General features: G+C 41.7%; 1 long non-coding RNA gene across 1 annotated transcript in view; it reads right to left on the bottom strand.

Moving 5' to 3' along the window:
* The window catches only part of LOC113123666 (uncharacterized), a 187283-nt gene extending 186705 nt beyond the window's left edge, over window positions 1–578 (bottom strand). The window contains exons 1-2 of the long non-coding RNA XR_003294974.1: window positions 478–578; window positions 321–368 (exon numbers count right to left, since the gene is read on the bottom strand). This is a non-coding gene — a long non-coding RNA (uncharacterized LOC113123666). The remainder of the gene's footprint in view (window positions 1–320; window positions 369–477) is intronic.
* Between the last annotated feature and the right edge of the window lie 12654 nt (window positions 579–13232).

The following is a 13232-nucleotide window of genomic DNA, read 5'->3' as shown; positions in this document are numbered from 1 at the left end:
AACACGTCATTAGGCGCCATTTTTAAAAGGACGATCTGGTAATCTGGCCTAAATGCCTCGTATAATATCACATACAACGTCTATATTCACCTTAAAACGTACCCGTTTTTACAACACTCTAGACTCACGACTACATAAAAGAAACATTTACAAAAATAATCTCTCACCTTTATTAACGTCATCGACCACATGCTCATTTACCAAACCCGTCACTGCACTTTCATCACCTGGCGAAACACGTATTTCGTTTTTTCATTATCACTACATGTATTAATGTTAAGAACATTGCTAATGAATGAAAAGAAAAGAAAACTACACACCAGGTTTAGACAATGACTTGCTCTCGCGCAGGCTGCTTGGATCGTCACCTGTCAGATGTTACGCTTTTTTCCAATTATGCCAAGGTTAATTTTCGTTCAATACAAAAGATACCACTCTCTCTATATAATGCTAAAATGGTATATAGAGAAGACTTACCTCTGTGAAAGATGAACATGATTCTCCGCTGTTTTACGCGATTCAGTGTAGCACAAACGGTGTGGACGACGCTGCAGTCTGGATGCTAATGCATTGCTAACTCTAGCGAGGCACACTATGACACGGGACTAAAATGGCGTCTACGAGATTTTAAAAAAAGGAGTAGCAGAAATTATTTTAATGGTTTATATGTTTTTTAATGGAAATTAGTAGGAGAAATTATTTTAATGGTTTATAATTCCAACGGCAAGGTCACTCCCCTTTCGGCCTATACGTCACACACACCCACAGCCAAAACGAACTTCTTCTTATCTTTAAAAAACACCCCAATTACTGTTGCTGCTGCAGCGTTATAGGAAACACCCTTCAGCCCTCCCTAATCTTTTTTATTTTAAAATAAAACATTTTAAACTACACCCATTATTATTATGGGAGGCAACTTTTATTTACTAAGGGAGCCATCATTTATTAGGGGTAACACCCTTTATTATGGGAGGGGCCCTTAATTATTAACTTCATATCAAATTATAGATCTTATCAGCAAAATGAACCACCTTATTACTACTAGCAGATGCTTATCTGACTACGCTGTTAATACATTTAAGAAAATGATTCCATCTTTATTTACATCTATGCCAAGTATAAACATAGTGGAGGGCAGCTGCCTCAATCCGACTCCCTACCAAATTGTTCATGTTGTTGACAGCGCTGTAACCTCACTGCGTGAAACACTTCTTGTGGCCCCTCTGAAAAAGAAGTTAGTGAATCAGAGAAGACTAGCCCCATGGTATAATTTACATATTCGTACCTTAAAGCAGTCATCACGAAGACTGGAAAGGAAATGGCGTTCCACAAATTTAGAGTTATTTTAGAGTTAAGTTACAGTTAATCGATGGGAAAAAGAGTCTATTAACATATAAAAAAGCTCCCCGTAGAGCCAGAACTGCATACTATTCATCACTAACAGAGGAAAATAAGAACAATCCCAGGTGTCTTTTCAGCACTGTAGCCAGGCTGACAAAAAGTCACAGCTCTGTTGAGCCCAGTGATGAATTTATGAGATTCTTTACAAATAAAATCACAACTATTAGAGATGAAATTCAGCAGATGCTTCCTAAACCTGCGATAAATGATTCTTCTACTACAGTAGGTCTTGAATCATCTGTAAGACCTCAGATATGTCTAGACTGCTTCTCTCCCATAGATCTCTCTGAATTTAGTTGCTTCATCGAAATCATCAACGTGTCTCTTAGACCCCATCCTGACTAGACATCCTGCCATTAATCAACTCATCTTTATTAGGCTTGGTAAATTTATCTCTAGTATCAGGCTACGTACCACAGGCCTTTAAGACTGCAGTAATCAAACCCTTACTCAAAAAGCCTAGTCTTGACATTTAAAAGACCAATGCTTGCCTTAAGCAGGTATGTGATTCAGAAATGAACATATATTTTTGCCACATTAAACAGCATTTAGAATAAAATATTTTATAAAGAAGATTGATGATGGAAAAAAATACTTTAACTTGCAAAAGAATACATGTTACTCTTTGAATTAAACGGTTCCATTTTTAAATTATTAATTATACAAAAATACCAAAACAGTTACAAAGCTTGTATTGGCCTTGTGCTGCTGGCATGTCATCTGGCTATACTTCCATTTATGTTTACCTTTTTAGTTAGTTAAGCAATTCCCATTAAAGTCTAATCATTTAGTCTGTCAAGTGCATGGGGATGAATCAGAGGCAAACAATAAAATGTTAATAAATAACTTCTAAAGAAAAAAAGAGTAAGATAATCTGTGTGTGATATCATGCAGTCAAAGCTATAAACATAAACCTGTAATAAGATGTGTGATTTGAGCTTTTCAGTTTCATCCAGAGGTTTGTCATGTTGGAATAGTATGAGTACAGGAAGCACTGATTGCTGTGAGACATCTACATTTTTTTGTTTTCATTTTTTTGTGTTTTCATGTCTTCTTCATGGATTACATTCCCTTTATGCACACATTTGGAGGATAACTTGAATTGGCGTTCTCTGGGGGTGAAGGCAGGATATGTATTCTCTAGAAGCGGTTTGTATCCATTTACTGTGCACCACAAAACATAGTCTATGGAAGTAATGTTTTTTGTGGTAGTACATGAATAGGATGTGCTATTAGACAACCAGAAATCAAGTTCAGTTTGTCATAAAACTACAAACTGAAGCATCCTGCATGTACAAAGAGTGTTAGTTAACCCAAGTTAAGGCTTGTATACACTGATGCTGCACACATCTTTGAAGGAAAATTCAGGTAGTCTTGTAGTTTATTAGTAAATCACTTTTTAGCTGTATCATCAGAATACTTCGGAATGTGGCAACACTCAGAATTGTCAGAAGTCTGCTGTGTAAAGTATGTAAAGGATAGGAGCTAAAACAGTTCCCTGTGGAGCCCCTGTACTGCTCATAACTCTAGCAGAGATGCAGTTCCCCAGCCTGACAAACGGGCCTTTCTGTCAGGTAATCTGTGAAGGAGGAGACACTTCACTTTAGGTACTGGAACAATACAAGATGTTTTCCACAGAGCCGGGACCCTCGACAACTGGAGACTCAGGTTGAAGATCCTCTGTAAGAGGCTCGCACAGTTTGGCAGCTGCCTTCCCACAGCACAGTCTTTGTAGCTGCAGCCTCACCCCTGTTACTGTGAAGGAGGGAGTGTAGCTGCAGTGGTGGAGATGCACACAGGTGGAGGAGGAGATGAAGGAGGAGACATTGTAGAAGAATGATGAGGTATAGCTGGACAGGCTGGGGCATTTGTGGCAGTGTCAAACCTGTGAACTTGTTGAGTTCATTGGCACTGTCCACATCACTCACTGCCTACAGTGCCCAAGTGTTATATTTTTTATAGCCAGTGAAATTGTTAATTCCCCTCTACAGCTCTCTGATAGTGTTGTGTTGTAGATTTTTCTCTATTTTTTTTTTCTTTTGTTTTTGTAGTCGCCCATAGCCTGCTTTAATTTCCTCTTCAGCTCATGTTGCACATGTTTGAGTTTTTCTTTGACCCCATCTTTAAATGCCTTGATGTCACTAGTGATCCTGGGTTTGTTATTAGGGAAACAGTGCACAGACCTTGTAGGTATAACAGTGTCTCTATAGAATCTATAAATCTGTAAAACAGTCAACCAATGTAAATGTTCATGCTGTCCCCTTCTGCTACCAGCTTTACATTTCAAAGTGCTTTGTGTATTCAAAGCAGTCCCTAAAAGACTCAACAGCCTCAGGTGTTCATTTCCTGACTGAAGTGGTGGTTGCAGGCTTCTTCAGTACACAGGGTTCAGAACAGGTTGCAGTAAGAACAGGTTGTTATCTGACCTGCTGACTGGTGGTAAGGCATTAAGCGTATAGGCCTCCTTGATGATCAAATATTTTACCTTCTCTGGTAGGACAGTTGACAAACCTCAGAATGTTGAGTTTGTATCCTGGCAACAGTCTTATGATGACTTCACATGGAACATTAGCTCTTGGTTGAATGCAAACAAGTATGGTGAGGACTGAACTCCCTGGGAACATAAGGTCTGAGACCAGCTGCCAAAAGCTCAATGTCCTGACAACATATCCTTTCCTTGACTAGGGTTACACTATCTCTTGTTCACAAATAAAGCCAGTCCTCCACCTTTTGTCTTGTCACTTGCTTCAACATCTCTGCCTGAATGTACCAGGATGAAGTCAGGCACATCCACACAGGAGTCTTCAATGTTTTGATTCAACCAGGTCTCAGTAAAACACATCAGGCTACGCTCATGATAACCTCTCTGGGTGTTAACCAGTGTCTCCAGCTCATCACTTTTGTTCACTTAAGAGTTGACATTTTCCATGATGATGGCTGTTACGAAAAGGTTTGTATCTCCATGTCCTAGTCTTTAGTTTAGCATCAGGTCAGCAGAGAGACCTCTACAGCTCAGCTGGAATAGGTTGATAAACTCCAGATTTGCTCTGTTGTAGTAAACAGGTCATCTCTTGTGTAGATTCTTCTCCCCACAGTATTATCCATAAGTAATTAACCAAATAGAGCAGTAGTTGTCAAAAATATATCAAATAACAGGGAATATTTCAGGAGCTACAAGACTTTGCTGCCGTCTGTTCAGGCACAAATTCTTGATTTGTTGCATGGCACATTAAAAAAAACAAAAACTAACCTTTCACTGAGTCCCTGCAAATGTACAGTACCTACCTTAATCATGCAGACACTTTGATTTACTTATGAGCTCTATCAAAAGGCCAAGGAAGATTCCATCCATTCACCATGTGTTCCATCAAAGGTCACAAGCGGGGCTAGGGCCAACTCCAGCTGACCCTGCGTGAGAGGCTTGGTACCCCCTGACAGATCACCAGTTTAATTTAGAATCACCATCTAACCTAACCTACATGTGTTTGGACTGTAGGAGGAAACCAGAGTTGTTACGTGGCATAGGTATGCTGGAGGGAGAAGTCAAGGAGAGGCGTAGGACCCAAGTGCAGGACAAGAATTGAGGCTTTATTTCCTTCTGGGAATACCAGGGCTCAGACAAAATAAAAACCAAATGTAATGGTATAAATTTGCAGCAACCACAAAAAACAGAGTAACCATCACCAATGCTTCTGCAACACACAAAGGGAAGCAGGGCACATATATAGGGGAAGAACAACAAGGTAATTGAACCCAGGTGAAACTAGTTAGGGTAATCAACGCAAAGCTGCCAGGGACCAGTGCAGGGAAAAAAGGAACTCCTTACAAAGTTAAGGTCCCCGGCAGGAGGTCCCAAAAGGGAATCATGACAGGAGTACCCAGAGAAAACCCACATAGACAGGAAGAACATGCAAACTCCATACAGAAAGGCCCTGGGTTAAGCAAGGATAAAGCCTAGAAGATCCAGTATATTTAACTGACAAAGCCTGTGATTTGTCCTCATTGTTTAAAAATGTGTTTTCATGTCTTCTTCATTGATTACGTTCCCTTTATGCACATAAAACAGATTTCTTGGAGATGCAACTAATAACGCTACTAAAAAGAATGCAGCCCATTACAAAACACTATAAATTGGGATACATTTTGAAAGAGTAACCCATGGAATTTTAAAAAATGGACATCAAGCATATAAAACAAAGATCAATGCAAAATAGTTCTGCACTTCATCTGAGAAGATTTTAATAAGGTTATATCAAAAAGATCTTCATTAAATGTCTTCTTTGTGCCTGTCAGCAGACATCCCAGAGGAACTAGAACTAGCGTTTTTATGAGGTTTTAGTTCGATACTTTATTACTATTGGGTGTTGGGAAATTCAGGTAATATGTGTTACCTAATTTAACCATGTTCTTTTTTGACTTTTTTTTTTTTTAGATGTTTGCATCAGGTCTATTTTTCAGGTCTAAATGAGATGCATATGGTTCAAAATCATCCAAACCTGATCGAAAAAGACCTAACAGCGATGAAGCATAGTGTGCACCAACCTAAAGATAAATGACACAAACCCAATATAGGCTATCGAACACCCACCTGTCTTTATGGTACTTACAGCAGGCACATATTCCTTGGATACCAGGGGACCCAGAAGTCCATGATATACTGGACTTGAATATTGCCCTCCCTCCAAAAAGAAAAACACTACTCTCAAATCCCAGGATTTGCATTTAAGCATCCATCCATTAGCTCTACCCCCTTATTCCTAACCAGGGTCACAGGGATCTGCTGGAGCCTATTCCAGCTCTCTTTGGGTGAAAGGCAGGAGTACACCCTGGACAGGTCACCAGTCCATCACAGGGCCACATAGAGACAAACAACCTCACACACTCACACTCACTCCTATGGGCAATTTAGAGTCACCAATCAACCTGACATACATATTTTTGGACTGTGGGAGAAAACTGGAGTACCTGGAGAAAACCCACACAAGCACAGGGAGAACATGCAAACTCCACACAGACCCTGCCGCGTTGTGAACCCAGGACCTTCTTGCTTCGTGCTGCCCTGCATTTAAACAAGTAGGCAATTTTGAAAACATACCAAATCACCATACTTATATTCTACTAAAAGAAATACCCTGATTTTCACAGTAGCAACACCACAAACCAAATTACAAAGGACAAATTACCACTAAAACTAAAATTCATTTTACCAAGCTGATTAATATGATCCCAGAGAGCCCCATATGTATCACTCCTACTGGATTAGAGCTGGACCAAGGCAGAAGAGGCTTACTTAACCAAGGTTAACATGAATGCTTAATAACAGTGGTAGCTAAAGGTTTCATGGCTTCGACTGGTATGGTGCCAGTTTGATCCCCAGCCCCTGGGCAAAGCTGGGTGGTAAAAGAGGAAGAGAAGCTCTTGCCTATGCTTCATTATTGCAGTTATGGTGCCCTGAGCATGGCCCTTACGCCACAGTTGCTTCAGGGAAGCAATTCATACCTTCCAGGTATAAATATTCAACTGTGACTGTGATCTACATTTCTTTATCTTCTACATAGTGACAAAGGGAAAAAAATAAATGCACATTTAGACAAATAAACGTCATTCTTAATGCCTGAATGATCTCTGTGGATGTTTACTGTGAATGAGTGTGTGATCCCCCTTTTGATCTTGACAAAGATGAATGGCACAGAAGTCTGGAGCTCCATTATGAGGCATCTGCATAGTAATCCCAACCAGCTTCACATGATAAAGATGAGCCTTGCAACAGCCCATCATGCCAAATGAGCCTTCTGTGTCACATTTTACCCAAAGAAATGTGATAGAACTGCTGTATGAAAAAAGAGCTATGGCAGACCAAGCAGGAGGATGTAAATAAACACATATTTCCACTAAAATAAAGCCATTCTTTATGTGAAGCATTTAGTAGATATAAAACATCTGCATTGCTGGATTACAGAGCACTTTGTACCTCACTGTTGTGCATAATTAAATGGAAGTGCATTTGGTCTGTTGTATTTTATGTTTGGAGTTAAACCCCAAAGGGGCCATGGAAAAAAAGTCACAAACAAATACAAAAAGACTTTAGAATTAATGATTGGAATAAATTGGGCATGCTAAATTTCCTGTATTTTTATTTGTTTCTTTGTGTCAGCCCTGTGATTGGTGGTCTGTCCAGAGTGCACCCCATCTCTCCACCAATGTCAGCTGGGATTGGCTCTGGCCCCTTAGTGTGGCGGAACATTTAATTCAATTCAATTCAATTTTATTTGTATAGCGCCAAATCACAATACAAATCATCTCAAGGCACTTTACAAAAACTAAAACTAAAAACCCAACAATTCCCTTATGAGCAAGCACTTGGCGACAGTGGAGAGGAAAAAACTCCCTTTAACGGAAGAAAAAAAACCTCCAGCAGAACCGGGCTCAGTTTGGGCGGCCATCTGCCTCGACCGGTTGGGGTGAGTGGATAGAGCAGAGAGAAAAGAACAGCAACAATAAACAACAAATAGACACTGCAAGTTGGTGGGGCCAGTAACTGCACATCAGCGATAAACAGCTCCAGGACCAGGGACACCTGCAGAAGGTACAGAGAGAGAGAGAGAGAGAGGGAGGGAGAGAGAGAGCACAAACTAGGGGAGAGAGAGAGCACAAGGTTAGTAACATTCAATGGTGGAATATACATGAGGTGGGAGAGAAGGGGGGGGGTTAGGGTAGGGGAGCTCAGTGCACCGATGGTCCTCGGGCAGTCTAGGCCTATAGCAGCATAACTAACTAAGGGATGGTTCAGGGTTGCCTGAAGCCAGCCCTAACTATATGCTTTGTCAAAGAGGAAGGTTTTAAGTCTATCCTTAAAAGTACAGAGAGTGTCTGCCTCCTGAACCCAGCTAGTTCCTGTCAGGACTCTGGCTGCGGCATTCTGGATTAATTGGAGGCTTTTTATTAAGATATTAGGACATCCAGATAGTAATGAGTTACAGTAATCTAGCCTTGAGGAAACAAATGCATGGACTAGTTTTTCTGCATCATTTTGAGACAGGATGTTCCTAATTTTGGAAATGTTGCGCAGGTGAAAGAATGCAGTTCTAGAAATTTGTTTTATGTGTGAGTTAAAGGACATGTCCTGGTCAAAAATAACTCCAAGGTTTTTTACAGTAGTGCTGGAGGCCAGGGCTATGCCATCTAGAGTAGCTATAATTTTAGAAAAGTTATTTCTGAGATTTTTAGGCCCAAATATAATGACTTCTGTTTTCTCCGAGTTTAAAAGTAAAAAGTTACTGGTCATCCAGGCCTTTATGTCAGTTAGACAGGCTTGAAGTCTGGTTAACTGGTTTGTGTTAACAGGTTTAATAGATAGATATAACTGAGTGTCATCCGCATAGCAGTGGTAATTAATAGAGTGCTTCCTAATGATATATCCTAAAGGAAGCATGTACAGGGTGAACAGAATCGGTCCTAGCACAGAACCTTGTGGAACTCCATAACTAACTTTTGTTCGTGTGGAAGGTTCATCATGGACATGAACAAACTGGAATCTGTCCGATAAATAGGATTGGAACCACTGTTAACATTATGACTTTATTATAAAAATTTCTCTTCTCATCCCTATGGGTGGTGTGTGTGTTTTCCTCAATCTCAGGTCCTCTACCAGAGGCCTGGGAGTTTGAGGGTTCTTCGCAGTATCTTAGCTGTTCTTAGCACTGCGCTCTTCTGGACTGAGAGCTCTGATGTTGTTCCTAGGATCTGTTGGAGCCACTCTCCCAGTTTGGGGGTCACTGCCCGAGGGTGCTGATTACCAGTACACTGTTGCTTTTACTTTCCACATCTTTTCTAGCTCTTCTTTCAGCCCTTGGTATTTCTCCATCTTCTCATGTTCCTTCTTTCTGATGTTGCTATCACTTGGGATTGCTATATCTACCACTATGGACTTCTTCTGCTGTTTGTCCACCACTACTATGTCCGGTTGGTTAGCCATCACCAGTTTGTCGGTCTGTATCTGGAAGTCCCACAGGATCTTAGCTCGGTCATTCTCCACCACCTTTGGAGGTGTGTCCCATTTTGACCTTGGGACCTCCAACCCAGACTCGGCACAGATGTTCCTGTGCACTACGCCAGCCACTTAGTTATGGCGCTCTATGTATGCCCTGCATGCGAGCATCTTACAACATACTGTTATGTGCTAGATTGTCTCAGGGGCATCTTTGCATAGCCTGCACCTGGTCTCCTGCCTGGTGTGGTAGACCCCAGTCTCTATCAATATTCACTAAGTATTCCATCACTTGGGGCCATCTTCCTGAGGTACTCATGGATCTTTGCTGTTTCATCTTAGATGGTGGCTCTGATGCTCACCAGTCCTTGGCCTCCTTCCTTCCTCTTAGTGTACAGGCTCAGGATGCTGGATTTGGGGTGAAGTCCTCCATGCATTGTGAGGAGCTTCCTTGTCTTGACATCAGTGGCTTCTATGTCCTCTTTTGGCCAGCTTATTATGTAAGCGGGTTATCTGATGACCGGCCGGGCGTAGGTGTTGATGGCTTGGACCTTGTTCCCTCCCATTTAGCTGACTTCTTAGGACTTGCCTTACTCTGTGTAGGTGTTTGGCTGTGGCGGCTTTCCTTGTGGCTTCTTCTTGGTTCCCATTTGCCTGTGGGATTCCAAGGCACGTATAGCTTCCCTCAACATCCGCTATGCTGCTTTCTGAAAGTTTAACTCCTTCAGTCCTGACAACCTTCCCTCTCTTTGTTATCATTCGAATACACTTGTCCAGTCCGAATTACATTCCAATGTCGTTGCTGTATATCCTGGTGGTGTGGATCAGTGAGTCGATGTCTCGCTCAGTCCTGGCATACAGCTTGATGTCATCCATGTACAGGAGGTGGCTGATGGCTGCCCCATTTCGTAGTCAGTATCCGAAGCCCGTCTTAGTGATGATCTGGCTGAGGGGGTTCAGGCCTATGCAGAACAGCAGCGGGGACAGAGCATCTCCTTGGTAGATGCCGCACTTGATGGAGACTTGTGCTATCGGCTTGAGGTTGCCTACTAGAGTTGTTTTCCACAGTCCCATTGAGTTCCTTATGAAGTTTCTTAGGGTCCTATCAATGTTGTACAGCTCCAGGCATTCCAGGATCCATGTGTGAGGCATTGAGTCGTAGGCTTTCTTGTAGTCAATCCAGGCGGTGCACAGGTTGGTCTGCTTGGTCTTACAGTCTCGAGCGACCGCTTTATCCACCAGTAGTTGATGTTTTGCTCCCCTGGTGTCCTTACCCAGTCCTTTCTGGGCCCGCTCATGTATTGAGCCATGTGCCTACTCATCTTAGCCGCTATGATGCCCGACAGGAGCTTCCATGTTGTGCAGAGGCAGGTTATCGGACGGTAGTTGGATGGGACTGCTCCCTTTTGGGGGTCCTTCAGGATCAGGACTGTCCTGCCTTCAGTTAGCCACTCTGGGTGAGTCTCATCCATTAGCAGCTGGTTCATTTGAGCTGCCAGGCGCTCATGGAGGGCAGTTAGCGTCTTTAGCCAGTAGGTGTGGATCATGTCCAGTTCTTCATGTTTGAGACCCTTTCTCGGATATCTGCCGTTGCGATGGTTACTGTTCAAGGAGGTTGCTGTGGTCTGCTCTCAGGTCTGCCAGCCACTGGGCATTGGTGTTATGTGATGCCTCCCTCTCCCATATGTTTTTCCAGTATTGTTCAGTCTCCAGCCTTGGTGGGTCTGTTCTCATGTTACTGCCCTCCCTCTGAGAGTACACTTTGGATAGTTTGGTGGAGAACATTTTTGCCTCTAACCTCCTTCTCCATGCAGGGTACTGCTTCTTGGAATATATTTTGTGGCCAAGCATCTCAAGGATCACTGTTGCCGTGGTGTATATCAGCTTGTTGGTCTCGGTGATGGTCACAGTGGGGATTGTTCGTAATGCTGCATTCACATCTTCTAGTAGACTTTCAGAGAGTACTTCACTTAGTCTTGGTAACCAGCTGCGGAGGTTCCAGGTGTCCATCTTGCTCACGATTTTCACTCTCAGGTCAGCTGCTCTTGTGTTGAGAGTGTTGGGGCTTGTCATTGGGGCTTGATACCCAATCTCGAGTGGGGACGGTGTTGTTTCCCCCCTGACCCGGCGTCCTCGCTCCCCCTTGCTGTAGCATTTTTTTAGTATTTCTTCAATCTCTAGTTGTGATAGCAGTTGCCGTTTGCGGATGTTGGCACACTGAGCTACTAGATGTTTTGGCCCTAGTATAGATGGTGGGTTTCCATAGGCCCCACATCCTCTTCATGTAGCCCCTATCGCTGGGGTTACTCATGTAGTAGCACTTCAGCAGTTCTCTGTTATCAGCCCTCGTCCACGAGTGTCTTCTTCCAGTAGCCCATTTCTCATCAGGTTGCCCTGGTCCCCTAGTACCTGACACGGACCTTGTTGACCCGGGCGATGTTCGAGCCGGTATGACTCCAGTATTTCTATCGCTCATTTGTAATGAGGTAGGCTAGTAGCATTAAGGACCTTGCCTATATATGTATATATATATATATATATCTATAGATATATATTATATTTTGATAATTTTCCATCCACCACATTTCATTCATATGTGTATATATATATATATATATATATATATATATGGATGGAAAATGATCAAAATTATCAACAATTATTCTAATGTATTTAAAGCACTGTGTAAAGCACTAAACTGCCTTTCTGTATGAAATGACAGATTTCACAATTTCAATATGATAGTCATTCAAAAAAGGCATTTTTATTTAGAGCTGAAATTTGAATTTGCTGCACTGTGCCTCTTTAAACATTTTAAACAACAAAATAACTCTTTTGGCATTCATGTGATGATGCAACATTATCATGGCCCTCAGTGTGACACATGGTGATCAATATATGTAAGAGGTTTGTTTTATCTAGTTTAGCTCAATTCCAATCAAGGGTATTGACCTGAATCAGAGACTAATGCAGCTAAACCAAAAACATTAACAGTAATATAGCATTATAAAAGAAAGGCCAGACATAATGCAATAATTCATATTCCAATATTACACATAATGACAAAAACATTTCTCATTGTCTGCCAGAATAACACTTGAACATTGTCTGATAGGATACCTCTATCGACAGGTTGAAAGCTTGATGGTGAAAGGTTGAAATGTATTATTTTGGGCAAACTGCTGTATGCAAGTTTTTTATTTACTCTCCTATTAGACCCTGTTTTAGTCTCCACCAAATCCTGGGGGAATTTACCTGAAAATTCCTACTTCTTCTACTGCTAAATGTTCCACTATAAGAATGGTTTATCTAAACCATGAGTACTAAAACCAAGCCACTGAGCAAAAAACACCAGAACTTGGTAGGTCTCACAGTTAACACTGAACAAAATGCAATGATTTGCAATAATTTGCAGAAAGTTATGAAAAAGGAGGTGATGTTGAAAAGACTGTCAATTAATTGTGCAACAAATCTGAGCTAACAACCTAATGCCTAATAATGCACGCTGCATTCCATTTACAAAGTCAGAATTTGGAGCTGGGGGAGACTCAAGTTGACTACATAGTACAACAAATTGAAAAACCAAGATTTAGCCAGGTTAGCTACTGTTGCTAACAACTGAAATTGTCATGATTCTTTTGGGACTTCCTGCCAGGGACCCTTATTTTGTATTGGATTCCTGTTTTCAGCTTCACCTGTGCTACCTGTTGAGCCTGGGCTGTTCAGGTACAGTGCCCTCCACAATTATCGGCACCCTTGATCTTAATACTTCGTACAACCCCAAGACAGCACTTAATCTCCTCTAACATCTCACAAGGTTGGAGAATACAGAGACAGGGATCTT

The sequence above is a fragment of the Mastacembelus armatus genome, chromosome 21 (assembly GCF_900324485.2).
Source record: "Mastacembelus armatus chromosome 21, fMasArm1.2, whole genome shotgun sequence".
NCBI lineage: Eukaryota > Metazoa > Chordata > Actinopteri > Synbranchiformes > Mastacembelidae > Mastacembelus > Mastacembelus armatus.
This window is presented reverse-complemented; position numbering and strand designations above follow the sequence as displayed.